The 20,100-nt window shown below is 37.6% G+C and overlaps 1 pseudogene; it reads right to left on the bottom strand.

The window, feature by feature from the left end:
• Window positions 1-13,451: 13,451 nt before the first annotated feature.
• On the bottom strand, window positions 13,452-19,407 carry LOC114884444 (annotated as a pseudogene).
• Between the last annotated feature and the right edge of the window lie 693 nt (window positions 19,408-20,100).

Below are 20,100 nucleotides of genomic sequence, written 5' to 3'. Positions count from 1 at the left end.
ACATAGAAAACAAACTTTCAGTTACCAGCTGGGAAAGGGGGTGCGGGAGGGATACAGAAGGAGTTGTGATTAGCAGATACAAACTACTACATATAAAATAGATAAACAACAAGGTCCTACTGTATAGCACAGGGAACTATATTCAATATCCTATAATAAACCATAATGGAAAAGAATATGTATATACATGTATAACTGAACCACTTTGCTGTACACCAGAAACTAACACAACATTGTAAATCAACTACACTTCAATAAAAAATTAAAAAAATAAAAAGAGTAGACATTTCTACAATGTCAAGATGTAAATACATTTCCATTCATTGACACTGGCCAACAGATATAAAGGAAGCTACGTTTGTAGTTTAAATTAATTATGTGACATTATGAGTGGGATCCCAAATTAACTTTTTCAAACTGATCTTCCCCTTTGAGCATCAGCCTATATTATTTAGTTTAAGGTTCAAGGCCACAACAAAATCACAATCTTTGTCACGCTTTGGAGAGGTAAAAGCTTTACTTTGTTTAAAAGACTGTCAATAGTGCCTATGCTTGCAATGGTGTTTTCCTACCTCTCAATTCACTGAAAAAAGAACTACCCATCCATGCATTTCACCTCCCACTTCCTCTTCTAGTTTCTTAGAGGTCCACAAGGAAGGCATAAATGTAGAGAATATGTGTCATAGTGCTCTACAAATAGCATCAGTTCATGGTGTTTAATTCAAATATCATTTTCTTGTCATTTATCAGCCTTTTATATATTTTCAAAATAAAATATTAAAATATTATTTCATCGGTCCCCCTTTTCTGTACAATTCTGTGAGAACGTCATTCTTTAATTTCTTGCTATCTTTTAACAAAATATTTTTTCTCTTTTTGATCTTGTATTACAGAAACAATATTCCCAATGAAGAACTCTTACAGGCTGGTTATATGAACAAACATTTTAATGAAAATTGGTTAAAAAGAAATAATATCAGTAATAATTATACACTATAGAAAATGGGTAGTCTCATATTCCCAACTCAATAAACAGAAACAAGATTAAAGTTATATACACCTGATTGGTTACTGGGTTTCCTGCTATTAAACAATCTTCAGGCTATGTACACAAGATAAACAGACAAAACGTGTTAGTGAAAGAGAATGTATATAACAATAATATTGTTTTAACTTTCAAAGAGGATTACTCAGTTGGTTCTCTCGAATACATTTTATTAAAATCTTACATACTCAAAGCTTTTCAGATAAATTATTGTATAATGTAAGGTTTATTTTTATATAAACATCAATGAAACTGAGTTCCTTACTTCATATTTTTGGAGATTTACTAAGTACTCATTTCATAAACATGTATCAAGCACACACTACGGATCTGGGGAGGGGAAAGTCAGGAACATAAAATTAAGGTGACATTTGACTTGGGCCTTAAGGAATACCATTGAATTTACCAAATATAAGAGTAGAGAATGAGATTCCATGCAGAAGTGACAGCATGAGCAAAGTCACAGAAGTTTGAAAGAGCATGGAACATTCAAAACTATAAAGCAGGTCAGCGTGGTTAGAGCACAGTTTTCATGGAGGGGAGAAGAAATATAAATTGGGAATAAAATCAGTGTCCTATGTGCAATCCTCAGAAATTTGGAATTCATTCTATTTGAATTCCAAATTTGGAATGAGAGAACAGGGGACAGTCACAAAGTATGTCTGAGAAAGATAACGGTGGAGGTAATATTTTTAAGTAATGATGATTAAGAATGATTTGGGGGCTTCCCTGGTGGCGCAGTGGTTGAGAGTCCGCCTGCCGATGCGGGGGACGCGGGTTCGCGCCCCGGTCCGGGAAGATCCCACATGCCGCGGAGCGGCTGGGCCCGTGAGCCATAGCCGCTGAGCCTGCGCATCCGGAGCCTGTGCTCCGCAACGGGAGAGGCCACAACAGTGAGAGGCCCGCGTACCGCAAAAAAAAAAGAATGATTTGGAATGGCCAGAGTACAAACTAAGAGACTAGTTAATATCAAATAGTTCATGGGAGAGAGGAGGAGAGCCTGTCCGGAAACATGAGCATTAATTCTAAGAAATCCTAACTCTAACAGAGAGCTACACCCATTACCTTATAAATATAGTTTTGATAATTTCTCCCTAAATGTGCTGCTTTATTTTTCTTTTACTCAAGGACTTCTATTTATTTTACAGCTCTGTAAGATCTTAAGACTTATCTTGATCAGGTAACCATTCCTCCCCCTATAATATGCTACATTATTCATTGTAAATAATACTCTTCTGCAATCTTGGAGATTTTTCACTGGTTCTCAGTCCTCCAGCCCTCTTATAAAACACAGTAAATGAAATTATTATGTACTCACTGGAAAGCACACTGCATACCACTTAAACCCACTCTTTCCTGTTGCATAAGCATACATTGCATGCCAATACCACAAACTGAGCTGAGCTTTATAGTCTAAACAGAGTGAGTAAAAATGCCTGATTGGACCTTCCTATATAATCAAGAATGAAAAGCTATTACTTTTGTATCCCTCTGAAGTTATATCCTCTCTTCTTTCCTATAAGCAGATTTCAGAGATGGTGCTCACTTACAGCTCCATGTAATCTTTAAAACTGGATGCAGGGAGAAAGAAGATTTGTCTATTAAAATAACTGTTCCAAGATTGGTTATGAGGCACTTGTTCTGAGCTCAGTCCATGAAGACCCAGTAACATCATGTATTTTGTTCTTCGCCATTTCCTACTCAAAATCATTACACAAGCAACCAATCAATGGAAGATCAAGTTGGGCACAGAGAGCTAATATGAAACAGAAAAAAGAAAAAAAATTTAAATATGTTAACAAACCAAGAACAGAGCTTGATATGAAAGAACTGAAATGTAAAAGGAAAAATGCAAAATCTCCCACTTTGAAAGCACAATTGAAAAATTAAAGGGTAGAACAAGACAGAAGCTAGCAGGAGATTTTAGTGAATTTCAAGGCCAGTATAAGGCAATAGTGCAATGCAACCAATAAAGTGGGGGGAGGAATGCTATGTGATTGATAAAGAGGAAAGAAATACTATGGAAGTGCTAAGGTATTATGCGTCACTAACACAGGAACAGAAATCTGTGGTGTCTGAGTCACATCTGGAGTATTTATTTGACTTAAAGGTCACGGTTTAAGAGAAACATTAACAAACTGGAACATGCCTCTCCATCTTTTAAGTGATACAATTACTAGCCCAAGAGAGAAACTTGGAAGTCACCCTTGAATTCTACCATTTCTCTCAATCCTCACATCCAATTAATTAATCATCTTGATAATACAGCCAGTATCTATTGGTCAGTATCTCCTGGGCAATGAACCCATCATCTAAGACAATGCTTCTCAGTTGGAGAGCAATTTACCCCCAGGAGACATCTGGGGGTGGGGCATTCTACGGGCATCTAGTGGGCACAGGCCAGGGGTGCTACTAAACATCCAACAATGCACAAAACAGCCCTCCAAATCAAAAAATAATCCAGCCCAAAATGTCAATAGTGCTGAGGTTAAGAAAACCTGATCTAAGGCCACAAGTATAAACAAGGTTCATAGTGCTCGTGGCCTCACAGAGCTTGAAAGAGAATGAAAAGAGATGAAAGAGAATGGCAAAGCCAATGCACTGTATTAGGAATGCATTATTTTCTCACAGACTAGGAAGTCTGAAAGGCAGAGCCCAAGGGAAGTAAGACAGCACAATGATGCCTTCAAGAGTACAGGCTCTTTATAACTTTTCTCCAGCACCTTTAGTGTGTGGTTTGTGCCTTTTTATTTATACTCTCAGTGCTGTGAAATGGCTGCCACATCTCTAGACTTTATATCTATCCCACATAGAAATTTTCTTTTTATTTGGAAATAGATATCCTCCCAAATTCTGCCTATCTTGCATTAGAAGTTTATCCCATGGCAGGAGAGTATAAAAAATTGAGGGAGTTTTTTGTTGGTGGTGGTTTGTTGTTCGGCTGGTTACTATCCTGAATAAAATCAGAATCCTACTCGTAAGGGATAAGAAAGAAAGAATCTGGAATTGTGGCAGCTGGGAGTACTGCTACAGCAATGAACAAGCAAAAACAATCCAGATATGTAATAATTATAGCAGAATGAAAGAAACACACAGTGTGCTTTTCTTTAAAAAAAACAAAAACAATCTGGTGGTGGAGGGTGGCATCTAATTGATAGATAGGTGATTAAAGAAAATCAGCTAAAGAAGTGAAAATTAATCTGAAACCTAGAGGATGAGAAAATTGCTGGAAAAGTACACTGAACAGGTCTATGATAAAAGCTGAATCCCCACTGTCCTCAATAGAATGTTAAAACATGCTACCACTAACTTTTTTTAAAGGTAATAAATATACTGTTTCTGTTTAGAAATAAAGAGGCAAAATCAAAAGAATCAACTTGAAGTGTGAATTGTATGTGGGGAAGGTTGGAGCAGAGGCCATTTGTAGTCGTTCGTGAACCCTGACTTTTTGAAAGGAAGTTTTAAAGAAAAGGGTGACTTTGTTTGAAATCTCAGTAAAGAATGATTGATTTCAACATTTATGTCACTAAGCAGAAGTTTATTCTTAATTTTTCCACCTATGAAATAGGAAATTTTAGACTTTTAATTGGGGGACGAAGGAAAGAAAGGACAATGAATAAAATCTGTCATGGCTCTCAAATAGAAATGAGTAAAACTGGTCATCAATCAGTTAGATTAAGTAAATCACATGTAGAAATACACTCTTGTATTTTTTTATGTAGGCTTCAAAACAGACCTTCTGACATGTTGTAAAATGTATTTCTGCAATGTTCTTCTCATCTTTGGATTTAGTCAGCCTTTTATTAATATATCTGCTAAAAGGTGAATAGAATCTGACCACAAGATGGCAGCTTTGAACACATTTCAAAATGTTGATTATGAACATCAAATGTCTCCAACTGAAACGAACAGTGAAGGCGTCTGCTCTTCCTCTTCTGGTTTAAAAAAATGTTCATGTGATCCTTGAAAGGAGAAGAAATGCAGTTTTTCATTTTGGTAGAAAACTGGCCTGTGAGATTAATAATCTCCACACTGCTGAAATTCCCAACTGAATAATAATGACAAAAATGTGTCTTCTTATTGACTAGAACTCTCTTGTATACATTATCCTCCTTTATCACGATCACTTATCATCAGGCCCTTCCAGGCCACAAAATGAAGAGTGAGGGGCAGATCACCCAGATGGGTTTCACATACAATAGATGACTACGCCAGCACCAAAGACACTGATAATTTGTGACAAGGGTGAAAGGGCTAGTCAGCTGTGGGAATCAGCTCTACTCAGCCCCTGAGACTACACATAATGAAAGTCATGGCTAACTTTGCAAATGTACGCCTAAAGCTGTCAAAGAAAAACTGGCCTAATAGAAGGCTAAAGAGAATATCAATTCATTTTAACTTACTTTGAAAAAAATCCAACCTAGACCATAGATGCAAGAATACAACCAACTCCTGCATACACTCTCCTAAATTTACCAATTGTCGACATCTTGCGCATTTCCTTTGTCACTCTATTTTCATATTACCTGTGTACATATCATGATTAATATTTTTCCTGAACAAGACTGAAAGTAAGTAGCAGATACTGTGACTTTTTAATCCCTATTTCTGTGTGTCCCCTAAGAAGAATGGCAATGGCATCCTCTTACACAATCCAATTGTCAAATTCAGGAAATTTAACATGGTTACAATATTATTTTCTAATATACAGTCCATATGAAATTGTTCCAATTGTTGAGTCTTTTACAGTAATTTTTTAAATAACCAATTTAATACTTTAAAGAAGAAATAAACAAATAGCATGATATAAAAATGTCAAATACGTAAGAAAAACTTATTTAACTCAAGTTGAGTAAACCCAAAGAGTAGAAGAAGGGGGGACCTTCTATTAAATTCCTTTTTAAAAAAGTACTCAACATCTGATTGAAATAGGCAAATTATAGGACAACTCTAAACCCAGACAGCCCTAGTTTGGCCTCATGTCTATTCTACTTATTAGCAATGTGTCACTGAGCAAGTTGCATTACTTCTCTATGCCTCAGTTTTCTTATCTGTAACAGAAAGGCAGTTCTTTCAAAACAGAAAGTTTTAGAACATTAAAAATGACTTTATATGGTAAGTACATCTCCCAATGCCTGGAATGCAGTAGGTGCTTACTAAATTCTATCTTTCATTCCTAGAATCTTGAAAACTTAACTCTTCCCGACAACTTCCTTAAAAACTAGTTTGGCAAAAAAGAATTCATGCTCCAAAGTTAAATCTCATCGTTCATGAAGCCACGTTGCACACTGGTTTCCAACTGAACGCTCTCATCCCACTGCCATGGAGGGCATGTCACAGCTAATTATCTGTCATCACGTCCTGTTGCATAGGCAGTACCTTGCCTGCTGCTGCTGGGACCTCGCTGCTGTCTGTTGATTCATTTGCATTGCCTCCTGAGTGTCTCTGCTGTGTATGGATCACACAGAATGAAGCCCAGGGGCCAACTGGCAGGCCCATCTGAATTGTGGAACATATCTGAAGCCCCTCCTCATTACTTAGTGAGTAATGCGGGGGATGTTCGCTGGTTCACACACCCTGGCAACGTAAACGGTCATCTGCTGCCTCATCTGCTTTTCCGCGTCTGGGGTGCAGGACCAGATCGGCTGAGGAACTTTGCTAGCACTTATGCAAATAGCTATGGGAGTTCCTGGGTTTGGCAACGTTTCCTTTCAGTAGCCTCATTTGTGGCTGCACCGTCTGCCTCTTTTGTGCTTCCACAGCTTTGTGAGGAGACCTCAAAATAGATCTCTCCCATACTCATGTTGCGTTTATGCCCCTTTACCGCAGAAAGACTATAAAACTCTTCTCAATACGTTTAATAAACCCTGTTTAGTGAGTGATGTTTCTGTTTAAGCCCTAAAAGAACGTATATTTAAGAATGAATCAGACTACGTATGTCTAGTTTTCCAAATTAAGGAGGAATGCATTCCCCAATTTAAAGTACATAAATAAAATTTTAATGTATGCATAGACATGGAACAATGAGGCCTAAATTGTTAGACATACACATATAATATCATAATTTTGTACCAATACAATTCTTCCAAATACATTACATAATACATCTTCTTAAAAAAAAACAAATTTGCTTCGAATTTTTAAAATTATTTTCAAATTACCAGCTTCGTAGAGCAACTATGGAATCTGCAACAGCACATTGATAAATGACAAGGATACAATTTAATATTGATATAAATTCTTATTCCATTAATGGATGAAGTTTCTTAATTTTCTTCTCTTTTTTTCACGCACTATAATTTTTACTATGAGATACTCCTATAGAAACTAAATTCAAAGTTTGCTTAGAAAAGAAGGAAAAAATAAAGCATTATAGTAAGCCACAACTGTGGGAACTTGATCTACAAGGGACTGGGAAAAGCACTGCAAATAAGTGATACTTAAAACTGATTTCCTCTAGGTGGCAGTAGAGTCCCAGAACGTAAACCTTAACGTTAATGAAAAACTAAGAGCACGGCAAAATAATTGTTTATGCCAGTCCATACTATTTATACATTTGAAAGATTTTTCTTTTGAAAACTGAGCTAAATTTACAACTGTGAATGTTCATCTGCAGATGACATAGTGGATTTTGTACAAGAAAGAACAAAATGTGGCTATATTTCAGCAAACACACATTGTTTTCCATGTCTTTTTTGGCACTATAAGACCCTATCATTCATTATTGGATATTGGATATTGTGACAATATCCAGATATTGGATATTGTGATTTACCTTCTCCTTTATAGAGACATTAATGTTTTAAAAACTCAATAAACTTTATCTTAGATAATTACTGATATCCATTACAATAACTGGACTCAATTCAGCAATGCCCATTGGCATGGAGGCTTGAATTATATCTTTTTCACCAACAGTGTAGATTTGTTTAATCAGGATAACACAGAATTTTAAAAGTAACATAACATACAAAGATTCTAATGAGTGTGTAGTTGATGTGTATCACAAAATGTACTCAGTTGAAACACTAGACTCCCCATTCCCTCAGCCATAGAAAATTCTTCTCTTTCTTCTCTCCAAACTGTTTCCTGAGTCGTCTATATATCATCCTGATGTCTCCCAGTGATCAGACCAGAAGTAATAGTGACATATCTTCACCCACAGATTTAATGCATTTCAGAAATTCATTACACCCTACCTCCTAATTTTTCTCCAAACTTTATTTGGAAAATGTCAAACCCTCAGAAAACTGAAAAAGCAAAACAATGAACACTGACATACACATACACATACATACATCTATTTCATCAGTTATTAACATTTTATGACATGTTTTACCACTCTAAGCAAATACTTTGACATATAATTTTAAGTAGAACATATTTCTGAGTAATAGAAAATTGTTATCAAAAACTTTGGTAGTGTAAATAAGCCTGACAGTCACTCATGAAGTCTTCAGTCTAATTATTATACTACATTACACATACAGGGTTCCTGTTTGTATGTACGTGTCTAGTTGCCTACTGGGATGATTTGTAGTCTCCAGAAAGGGCTGGAGACCTGAACACAGAGCAATCAGGGAACACTGAGATGATAGGATATTTGTAAACCCTTTCAGAGCTCACATTACAGAGCCAGCACATAATTCTGTAATCTGAGGAGGGAGAAGGCTAGATGACCTGGGTTACCAACCTATAAGGGTCTGGAAGACATCACTGGAAAATTCAGAAAAAAAATCGTTCTGATGACCTCACAGACAACTCCTTCTATTTATGGCAAAATGCAAAGTGGTCCCGCTCTGATCAAACGAGATCAGAAATTTTTTTCTTTTAAATGAAACAAACTAAACTCTATAATGGAAGTGACCCTGCCTATTAAATAAATGAATATACTGTATATTTATTCATTAACAATTTGAAATGGCTGACAAATTATTAGCCTGTCCTGGGCACCAAATCTCAGTCCTATTCAATTTTCTTCCATAGCTCTATGGCCAACTATACTGACCATGTCTCTCTCACAGTTGAAGGTTAAAGTTCATGTATCAAAGTTCTCCAGAGAATAAGATTGAAACTATGCCCACTTTTTTTTTTTTTTTTTTTAATTTATTTTTTTGCGGTATGCGGGCCTCTCACTGTCGTGGCCTCTCCCGCCGCGGAGCACAGGCTCCGGACGCGCAGGCTCAGCGGCCATGGCTCACGGGCCCAGCCGCCCCGCGGCACGTGGGATCCTCCCGAACCAGGGCACGAACCCGCGTCCCCTGCATCGGCAGGCGGACTCCCAACCACTGCGCCACCAGGGAAGCCCCCTGCCCACTTTTTTTGAGGCTTTATTTTGTACTTTGTCCAAACAAAAAAAGAAAAATTTCTCTCTTTGCTTAAGTAAAAGGTTTCCGGTTTTTTGTTTCTTTTTAATAACTCAGGAGATGTCTACAGTAATTATTTTATGAGTTTAAAATACTGTTTTACCAGAATGGACATCATCACAAAATCTACAAACAATAAATGCTGGAGAGGGTGTGGAGAAAAGGGAACCCTCTTGCACTGTTGGTAGGAATGTAAATTGATACAGCCACTATGGAGAACAGTATGGAGTTTCCTTAAAAAACTAAAAACAGAACTACCATACAACCCAGCAATCCCACTACTGGGCATATACACTGAGAAAACCATAATTCAAAATGAGTCATGTACCAAAATATTCATTGCAGCACTATTTATAACAGCCAAGACATGGAAGCAACCTAAGTGTCCATCGACAGATGAATGGATAAAGAAGATGTGGCACATATATACAATGGAATATTATTCAGCCATAAAAAGAACAAAATTGAGTTATTTGTAGTGAGGTGGATGGACCTACAGTCTGACATACAGAGCGAAGTAAGTCAGAAAGAAAAAAACAAATACCGTATGCTAACACATATATATGGAATCTAAAAAAAAAAAAAAAAAAAAAAGGTTCTGATGAACCTAGGGGCAGGACAGGAATAAAGACACAGACGTAGAGAATGGACTTGAGGACACAAGGAGGGGGAATGGTAAGCTGGGACAAAGTGAGAGAGTGGCATGGACATATATACACTACCAAATGTAAAATAGATAGCTAGTGGGAAGCAGCTGCATAGCACAGGGAGATCAGCTCGTTGCTTTGTGACCACCTAGAAGGGCGGGATAGGGAGGGTGGGAGGGAGGCGCAAGAGGGAAGGGATATGGGGATATATGTATATACATAGCTGACTCACTTTGTTATAAAGCAGAAACTAATACACCATTGTAAAGCAATTATACTCCAATAAAGACGTTAAAAAAATGCACACAATTTAAGTGTTAAAAAAAAAAAGAAAAATGGCTCCCAAAGATATCCAGGTCCTAATTGCTGGAACCTGTGAATGTTACCTTTTATGACAAAATGGATTTTGCATTTTGTCAAATCTATCCGCCAGCAGACTGATTTACTAAATCTCAACTATCTCCCCGCCCCACTTATAACAATCAGTAACCTGCAATCTTCTCAGCATGGCATCCTCAGCCAGCCTTCTGGGACCAGTCTCGGATTGCTTTGCAGACCCATCTTCTGTCTCTGCTGCTTCCCAAATTTTAAGTTCTAGGATTACGAATTACTTGCTTTTCTGAAAAACCAATACTTTTTCTTAGTTCTGTGCTATCGTTCATGATGCCCCTCCGGTCCACCATCTCTGCCCCTGACTGCTTCTCAGGCAAGAATCCTCCACTGAGAGCATCACCTCCTCTAAGGCTCAGTGCCCCTCTGCACCTCAATTTGCCCAAGGTATATCCTTGGCAATTTCCATGCCAGCAGCCTGGCAATATTGTGTGTTCTTTGAGGGAAGAAATCATATCTTACTTATTTTTGTGACCAGATACGCTGCAGGTCACCTAGCCCAGTGTAGAAACATGTAGAATATCAAACTGAACAAAACTGAGTCGAGTGAACTTGAAGGTCAGGCTTCCACATCTTCTAACCTCCACCAGATGGCACTATTTTATTTTCAGTGGAGACCAAATCACAAAACGAGGAAGAAGTACAGTGTTCAGAGCATTTGTATATATCCATGCACATGTATGTACGTTATGTAGTGTGGAACTCTTTTCACTGCTACCCATTTATACTAATGCAAAATACGGACAGTCAATTTAGGTACTTCCTTTTTGATCTTTACAAAAGCATAGTTGAAAAAAATATTATTAAATTACCGGGCAGTTAATTATAGTCAATCTTCCTAAACAAACGGGACCTGGTGTCCTTTTCATTTATAGTGTTATCACCCAAAGGTTTTCAAGAGGAGAACTGACAGTGAATTTCCACTCTTGAGATGATTCGAGTTATTCCCAACTAGAGAGACAGGAGGATGGAAAGACTGGGGGGCTTATAAGCAAAGAGCCTTTGCTTTGTACAATTTTAAAGATTCATGATCTCAAGTTATAGAAGCTGGATAATGATGCTTACCTTTAAATTGATATTAAAAGATTAAACACTATGTAACCTATAATACATTTAAAATACTTAGCACAGTGAAGAAACTGAAGATATGGACGATGATTATTATTAGAGAAATAAGATGGATGAAGAAACTTATGAATTTCATCTGGTCTTAAAGTTTGTGAAAAGGTCAACTGAGGCATATTAAAAATTTAAAGAGTTTATCTGAGCAAAAATCAGCGGGAATAGGGCCAAACTACCAAACAGGAAGGAGTTAGGAGCACTGTGCAGAGAGGAGCCAGGAGGAAGACTTACAGAGAGAAAGGGGAGAAGAAAAGCAAGGAAATTGTTTGATTGTCTAGAGCTTGAACCCTACTTGGCTGTGTGTGACTGGTTGTCCTTAGCATTTGAATTTCATAACCTTGAGGCATTTACAGGCTGAGATTTTGGTTTGCTTTTATGCAGACTGCCATGGCATTAGAGCCACCTTTGTCTAAAGGCCTCCTGGTCTGATTAATTTAGCAAGTTTTAAAAATTCAAACTGCTTTTGCTTTCAAAAGACTGCCTGGGCTAGAATCTGTTTCAACCACTGTTTTGATGTGTAACACGTCACCCAAGCCTATTATTCTCAGCTGTAAAATGAACCTTGTAGCAATCTCTGCCACCTGACTGCTAGAGGGACTGACTTAGAAATTAGCTATTAGTTTAACGGTAATGGTGCAGCAAGAGTGGTCTAGGATGTAGCAAATTATTTGCCCAAAGCTCTATCCATTAATCCCAAACCACGGTCTAAACCTGAAATTTCAGTTCAGAATGCTGAGCCCACCAATGGTGCTGCGTTCAGATAAATGGTGTTTAGCCGTTTCAACCAGGTTCAAAAATTGAACTTAATGTATGTTTTCTGCCCTCTGTCTCCTACAAGAAGGTGATCTTTCTCTTTAAGGAAGCAAAGCCCTTTTGCCTCAACTGGATATTTACACGGCAAATGCAAACATACAGGTACTGCCTTAATTCCTATGCTGGTGGTTCCCCTAGTTGAGTGGAAAAAATGTTTAATAACAATGTCATTGATAGCAATAATATTCTGTTTGGGAGTTCTGCCCTTCCTACTTAGAGATTAGGCACTTCTTTCTTAAATAAGAAACAGAAGAAACCTGGTGCCTTTTTAAACAAAAACTTAACTACCAAGAAAATTATCCATCTTACTTATTAGTCACCACTTCCCACTTGGGTGTTGACTACTAAGTATGCAGACTGCCTACCACTTCCAGGGGTGGAACAGAAAGCATGGGGAAGTGACTATCTGAGCAACGAATTTCTCCTTCAATAATTAGTTAATTCCTAAAATTCCACAGTTAAAGATTCATTCTTCGGGCTTAAAACCTTTGGCCCCTGGTAAACATATACAAGGGCAGGTACACTTGAAGTCTTATCAGTTATTTGCATCTAAATATGAGTAATCTGATCAGATCCCTTCCTCCTTAAGGTTTTGAAAAGGTAGGAATGGAGAAAGCATAAAGTCTCCAAAAGCTGGAGGGCAAGGGGGAGGCTGTTGTGGGTACACTAGTTACTTGATTTTAAATACTCTCAACCATGCCCTGAAGTTCATATTTTTAAGACAGTTACTCACATTTTATAGATAAAATGAAGCTCAGATAGGCCATGTAAAATCAAGTGATAGAGCTTACACAGGCATACCTCGGATATAATGCAGGTTCTGTTCCAGACCATGGAAAGAATGCAAGCCACATGAATTTTTTAGTTCCTTAGTGCATATGAAAGTTAAGTTTATACTGTACTGCAGTCTAGTAGGTGTGCAATAGCATTATGTCTAAAAGGAAAACAATGTACATACCCTAATTTAAAAATACTTTATTGCTGAAAAATGTTAACCATCATCTGAGCTTCAGCGGGTCATCATCTTTTTGCTGATGGAGGCTCTGGCGCCGCAATGTTGATGACTGATCAAGGTGGTGATGGCTGAAGGGTGGGTGGCTGTGGAAATTTCTTAAAATAAGACAACAATGAAGTTTGCTGCATGGATTGACTCCTCCTTTCATGAACCATTTCTCTGGAGCATGCAATGCTGTTTGATAGCATTTTACCCACAGTAGAACTTGCTTCAAAACTGGAGTCGACCCACTCCAACCCTGCTGCTGGTTTATTAACTAAGCTTATGTAATATTTTAAATCCTTTGTTGGAATTTCATCAATCTTCACAGCATCTCTGCAGGGAGATTCTATCTCAAGAAACCACTTTCTTGGCTCATCCATAAGAAGCAACTCTTCATCCGTCCAAGTTTTATCACGAGCTTGCAGCAGTTCAGCCACATCTTCAGGCTTCACTTCTAATTCTAGTTCTTTGGCTGTTTCCACCACATCTGCAATTACTCCCTCCACTGAAGTCCTGAACCCCTCAAAGTCATCCGTGAGGGTTGGAGTCAACTTATTCCAAACTCTTGTTAATTGTGATATTTTGACCTCTTCCCATAAATCAATAATGTTCTTAATGGCATCTAGAATGGTGAATGCTTTCCAGAAGGTTTTCAACTTACTTTGCCCAGATCCATCAGAGGAATCACTATTTATGGCAGCTATAGCCTTACAAAATGTATTTCTTAAATCATAAGACTTCAAAATCGAAATTACTCCTTAACCATGGGCTGAGAAAGGATGTTATGTTAGTAGACATGAAAACAATATTAATCTCCTTATACATCTTTATTAGAGCTCTTGGGTGACCAGGTACATTGTCAGTAAGCAGTAATAGTTTGAAAGGAATCTTTTTTTCTGAGCAGTAGGTCTCACCAGTGGGCTTAAAATATTTAGTAAGCCATGTTGTCAGCAGATATGCTGTCATTCAGGCTTTGTTAGTCCATTTATAGAGCACAGGCAGGGTAGATCCAGCCAAATTCTTAAGGGCCCTAGGATTTTCAGACTGGTACATGAGCACTGGCTTCAACTTCAAGTCACCAGTTATATTAGCCCCCAGCAAGAGAGTCAGCCTGTCCTTTGAAGCTTTCAAGCCAGGAACTGACTTCTGCTCTCTTGCTATGAAAGTCCTAGATGGCGTCTTCTAATATGGCAATTTAGTCTACATTGAAAATCTGTTGTTTAGTGAGGCCACCTTCATTAGTGATCTTAGCTAGATCTTCTGGATAACCTGCTACGGCTTTTACATCAGCACTTGCTTTATTCACCTTGCACTTTTATTTTATGGAAACCCTTGGGCTTTTTCCCTTAAACCTCATGAACCAACCTCTGCTAGCTTCAGACTTTTCTTCTGCAGTTTTCTCACCTCTTTTGGCTTTTGTAGAATTGGAGAGTTAGGGCCTCGCTCTGGATTTGGTTTTGGCTTAAGGGAATCTTGTGACTGGTTTGATCTTCTATCCAGATGGCTAAAATTTTCTCCGTAATAGTAGTAAGGCTTGGTTCACTTTCTTATTCATGTATTCACTGGAGTTGCACTTTTAATTTTCTTCCAGAATGCTTCCTTTGCATTCACAACTTGTCTAACTGGCACAAGAGGCCTAGCTTTCGGCCTGTCTCAACTTTCAACATGCCTAATCACTTCTCAACATTTTCACTAAGAGTAATCATTTCTAACTTTCGATTTAAAGTGAGAGACTCGCGACCCTTCTTTTACTTGAACACTCAGGGTTATTAATTGGTCTAATTTCAACATTGTTTTGTTTCAGGGAATAGGCAAGCCCAAGGAGATGGAGAAAGATGGGGGAAAAGCTAGTCCATTAGATTAAGTTTGATTAAGTTTGCCATCTTATATGGGCATGGTTCACAGTGCCCCAAAACAATTACAATAGTAACATCAAAGATCACTGGTCACCAGTCACCATAACAAATATAACAACAATGAAAAAGTTTGAAATATTGCGAGAAGTACCAAAATGTGACAGACACAAACTGAGCAAATGGTGTTGGAAAAATGGCGCGAATAGACTTGTCTGACGCAGGGTTGCCACAAACCTTCAACTTGTAAAAAACACAGTATCTGCAAAGTGCAAAAAAGTGAGGTGCAATAAAATGAGGTGTATCTGTATTCAGATGAAATCTGTATCTCTAAATTATACATATTCAAAGTGCAGACTGTGAGACCAAAGGAAGACTGACTTTATCAATGCCACAGTTCTGTGCTGAATGCTCTGTCTCACCCTTTTTATACTCATACAAGGCTGCCAGATTATGGACAGTTAAAGGAAAAGGAACTCTCTAAATAAAAAGCCCATGTTAAAATGGCAACCACAACTTTACAGCTCTTCTCCATACACCTAGATCTTTCTCCCTTGTCATTCCATACATGTTATTAAGTTTAATTTAATATATGTAAGAAACTTGAAGGATGTGTTTCAAATTCTAGTCTATCTTCCTGCAGCTATGAGGGTTCACAGAAAATATCAAAACTAGGAGTTAATTACTTTAGGAACTTTTCTCCACAACCAGAAACTATTTCATTTGCTATCCAGCTTTTTCTCCCCCAACTCAAAGCAACTACAACGTACAAGAGATGTCATAAGGGAACCTAAAATGATACTATACTGCTTTCTTTCACAAAACTGAATATAGAAGTTGAAAGTGACCTCTGTTAAGACTCTTGAAGAAAGTTCACCATCAGAGCTTGACATATCTAATAGCATTTTGCACAAGTGATGGCTCTATCATGAAGTTTTCAGCCTTTCTGTCATTGTGTTTGACAGGTGGTAAAACACATTTCTACGAGTAAAAGGACAAGAGTGAATTTATCAAAATCTTTTGTAAGCCAGTAACGTTTGTTAGTGCAATGCTAGGCCAGATCTCATACATCACCTTCAGAAGTCAACCATTTTGTTGAAATTCAACAATGATACAGGACCTGTTCAGTACTCATGATCCACGGTGCAATTTTCTTATTTGTCTACTAATGTGGTTTTCTAAAGTGCTTTCTTCAGTTGACTAACCGAAGCAACTAAAAAAACCTTTTTCGAGTAAAGAATTTATAGAATGTGGCAAGGTTTATTTATTTGTTCACTGATTTAGGTCACTCAATAAGTAATATGTTACCAGCCTACTGTGCATAAGGCAGTATGAGTTGACAAATACGTGTAAGATATGTGTAAGTACAGGCTTTGGTCCCGAGAAACTTACAGAAAATGTACATACGAAAACAACCGCGAAAAGCAGTGTATACTAAGGGAGTAGCCAAATAACCTTGCCTTGCTGAGCCTTCCACTAAACTATGGTAGGAGTCAAATGTCTACAGAAGGCACAAGTTGTTATCAATGAGTGAAATACTTAAAAAAAAAAAAATACACACTTGAAAAGGGAAGCTGCCATTCAATCTAAGCCTATTGTTATCATGCAACTATGCAAGTGCAAGATTGTCGGGTCTTATTATTTTTCAAAAGAAAATCCAGGGCTTCCCTGGTGGCGCAGTGGTTGACAGTCCACCTGCCGATGCGGGGGACACGGGTTCGTGCCCCGGTCCGGGAAGATCCCACCTGCCGCGGAGCGGCTGGGCCCGTGGGCCATGGCCGCTGGGCCTGTGCATCCGGAGCCTGTGCTCCACAGCGGGAGAGGCCACAGCAGTGAGAGGCCCGCGTACCGCAAAAAAAAAAAAAAAAAAAAAAAAAGAAAATCCAGATTTTTATGTGGAAATCTACCGTTATTTAATTAGTGTCATCTATAGGTTTTTTAAAATACTGTGTAAATTAAACACACACACAGGACAAAATAAAAATCAGTTTGCAAATTCTGTAGTTTTCAAGAGAGCAAGGAACCACATCTGACCAGCATGTCCTAGAAAGACTGTGCCAAAGGAAATATTTTAGTTGTGTCTTAAAGAGGAAATAAAATTGTCAAAAGATGGTAGGAAAAATAAGCAATCCAAATGGAGAGAAAGGTTTCAAGAATGGGAAGGCACCTGGAAAATATATTTAGGAAGCAGATAAGTAGGTTTCTTTTTCTAATATCTTCAGAATTCTTTATGATGTGATCATAGTGAACTATTCATCTCTTAAAAATTGATGATGACAATATAGTAGAACCTTAAAATTTAAACCATTTTGAAAGAGCTTTTTTTCTTATTGTTACAAAATGAAATGTGTTCAAATTAAGAAAATAATGTCATCCTTATGCTATCACCTAAATATGACAACTGTTAACATTTTGTTAAATTAAAATAATAATAACATTTACTATATTTTGAGCATTGTACCAAGCACTCTGCAAGGCTTCACCTCATTTTATGTAAATATAGATTTAAGCCCAAATTATCATATGTATACTGTTTTTAACTCATTTATACACAAAAATATTATGAATATCATTCTATGTCATTATATCTTCTTCCACAGTGTCATCTTTTAATTCCTGCTCATTATTCCATTGTATTAGTGATTTTTTATTTAACCCGTTCTCTATTGGTTGATATTTAAGATGTTTGCAGTTTTTCTCTCTACAAAGTATCGATTTTGATGAATTCAACCAAAAGAAAAGATCTAATTCAAACTGCTAAAACCACATTAAATGGCTTATTGAGGCTCGCATAACTGGTTAAAATCCAGATGTAGGGCACTGGTCAGCTACGTTTAAATCAGAGCTAAGACTCCATTCCTCTGAGATCCTTTTGGCCCTGCTTTTGCCGAAGGTCCACTCAGTCCTTTGGTGGTGAAGAAAAATGATAGCAGCAGTTCTGGGCTTTACATTCCAATACATCCAGAAGAACAGAAACCACCTCTTCCAGTGCCCCTGGCAAATGTCCTCTTATGTCTCATATACCCACTTATGAACCGTTTCCTGAGATGCGCAGAAAGCCATCAATAGGTTGGCATAGGCCAGTGTTTCCAAATAATCATTGGAAACAGAAAGCAGATTTACCCAGTGAGGCTCAACTTCAGGACTGGAATAGAAAAACGTTAGCCCTAAAATAATAGGGGTGAGATGGATAATTGAACGCAAGTTTAAAATTCTTGAGAAGGGGAAAATAGATTGGATAAGCAACCAGTGATGTTCACGACAATAAATAATGCAACAGACACCTTTAGGAAAGGAAAGGTGGAGAGACCATGTGATTGTACACAACAATTATTTCCTGAGAAGTCATTCCAAGAAGAGGAATTGCTAAAGCAAAGGAGATTGTTTTTAATGTGGGTTTGGGGGTTTTGTTTTCGTTTCTTTATGTAATGGTAAACTGCCAACCAGAATTGCTACACCAGTTTATGTTCCCTCCAACAGTGTCTGAATTCCAGGAAAAGAAGTGTCTATTAGTCTGGCACAAAAGTGAATGCAACTGTTACTTGATAAGACTAGAAACATTGGTTGGGCTGAACTGTGGACATCCGTAAATGCCGGAATCAGGAATTTGAACTTTACTAAGCATTTAAATATTTTAACTCCTTTTTAAAATTTGACATGCTACTTTTTCTTAAAAGGGTTTTGAAAGGGCTTAAAATAAAGGATAAATATACAACAATATCAATTAAATATAAATTTGGGAGAGTGAGAAGACAAGCCACAAACTGGGAGAAAATATTTCCAAAAGACACATCTAATAAAGGATTGTGATCCAAAATATATGAAGATCTCTTAAAACAACAGTAAGAAAACAGGCAACTCTACTAAAAAAAAAAGGGGCAAAAGACCTTAACAGATGCCTCACCAAAGAAGATATATAGATGGCAAGTAAGTATATGAAAAGATGTTCAACACCATATGTTATCAGGGAATTAAAAATTAAAATAACAATGAGATAGCACTACATACCTATTAGAATTACCAAATCCAAAACACTCATGACAACAAATGCTGACGAGGACGTAGAGAAACAGGAACTCACATTTACCGTAGATGGGAATGCAAAATGGTACCACCACTTTTGGAACACAGTCTGGTAGTTTCTTACAAAACTAAACACCAATCCATTAGTCATGCTCCTTGGTATCTACCCAAATGACCCTCACATGGATGTTTATATCAAGTTTATTCATAAATGCCAAAATTTGGAAGCAACCGAGATGTCCTTCAGTAAATGAATCAATAAACTGCAGTACATCCAGACAAAGGAATATATTCAAGCCATGAAAAGGCATGGAGGAAACTTAAATGCATATTAACACTAAGGGAAAAAAAGCCAATCTGAAAAGGCTACTATGATTCTGTTGGACATTCTGAAAAAGGCAGTAAAGAGATTAGTGGTTGCCAGGGGTTTGGGAGAAGTCAGGGATGACAGGATTTTTAGAGCAGTGAAAATACTCTGTACGATACTATAATGGTGGATATATTTCACTATACTTTGTTAAAACCCATAGACAGGACAACACCAAGAGTGAACCATAAACTCTGAACTTTGGATGGTAATGATGTGTCAGTGTAGGTTTATCAATTGTAACAAATGTACTACTCTAGTGGGTGGATAATGGGGAAGGCTGCACATGTGTGGCGATGGGGGTATATGGGTAATCTCTGTATTTTCTGCTCAATTTTACTATGAATTTAAAACTGCTCTAAAAATAAAGTGTGTGTGTGTGTATATACACACACATGGCTTTTTTTTTTCTTTTGCAAAAGAGACTGGCACATACTTTAGAAGATTAAACCTGCATTATTGCTGAGGAAGAACTGA

This window comes from Monodon monoceros, unplaced genomic scaffold, assembly GCF_005190385.1.
Source record: "Monodon monoceros isolate NGI ecotype Baffin Bay Population unplaced genomic scaffold, NGI_Narwhal_1 Super_Scaffold_5, whole genome shotgun sequence".
In the NCBI taxonomy this organism is placed as follows: Eukaryota; Metazoa; Chordata; class Mammalia; order Artiodactyla; family Monodontidae; genus Monodon; species Monodon monoceros.
Note: the sequence above shows the minus strand (reverse complement) of the source record. Positions and strands in the feature narration are given on the sequence as shown.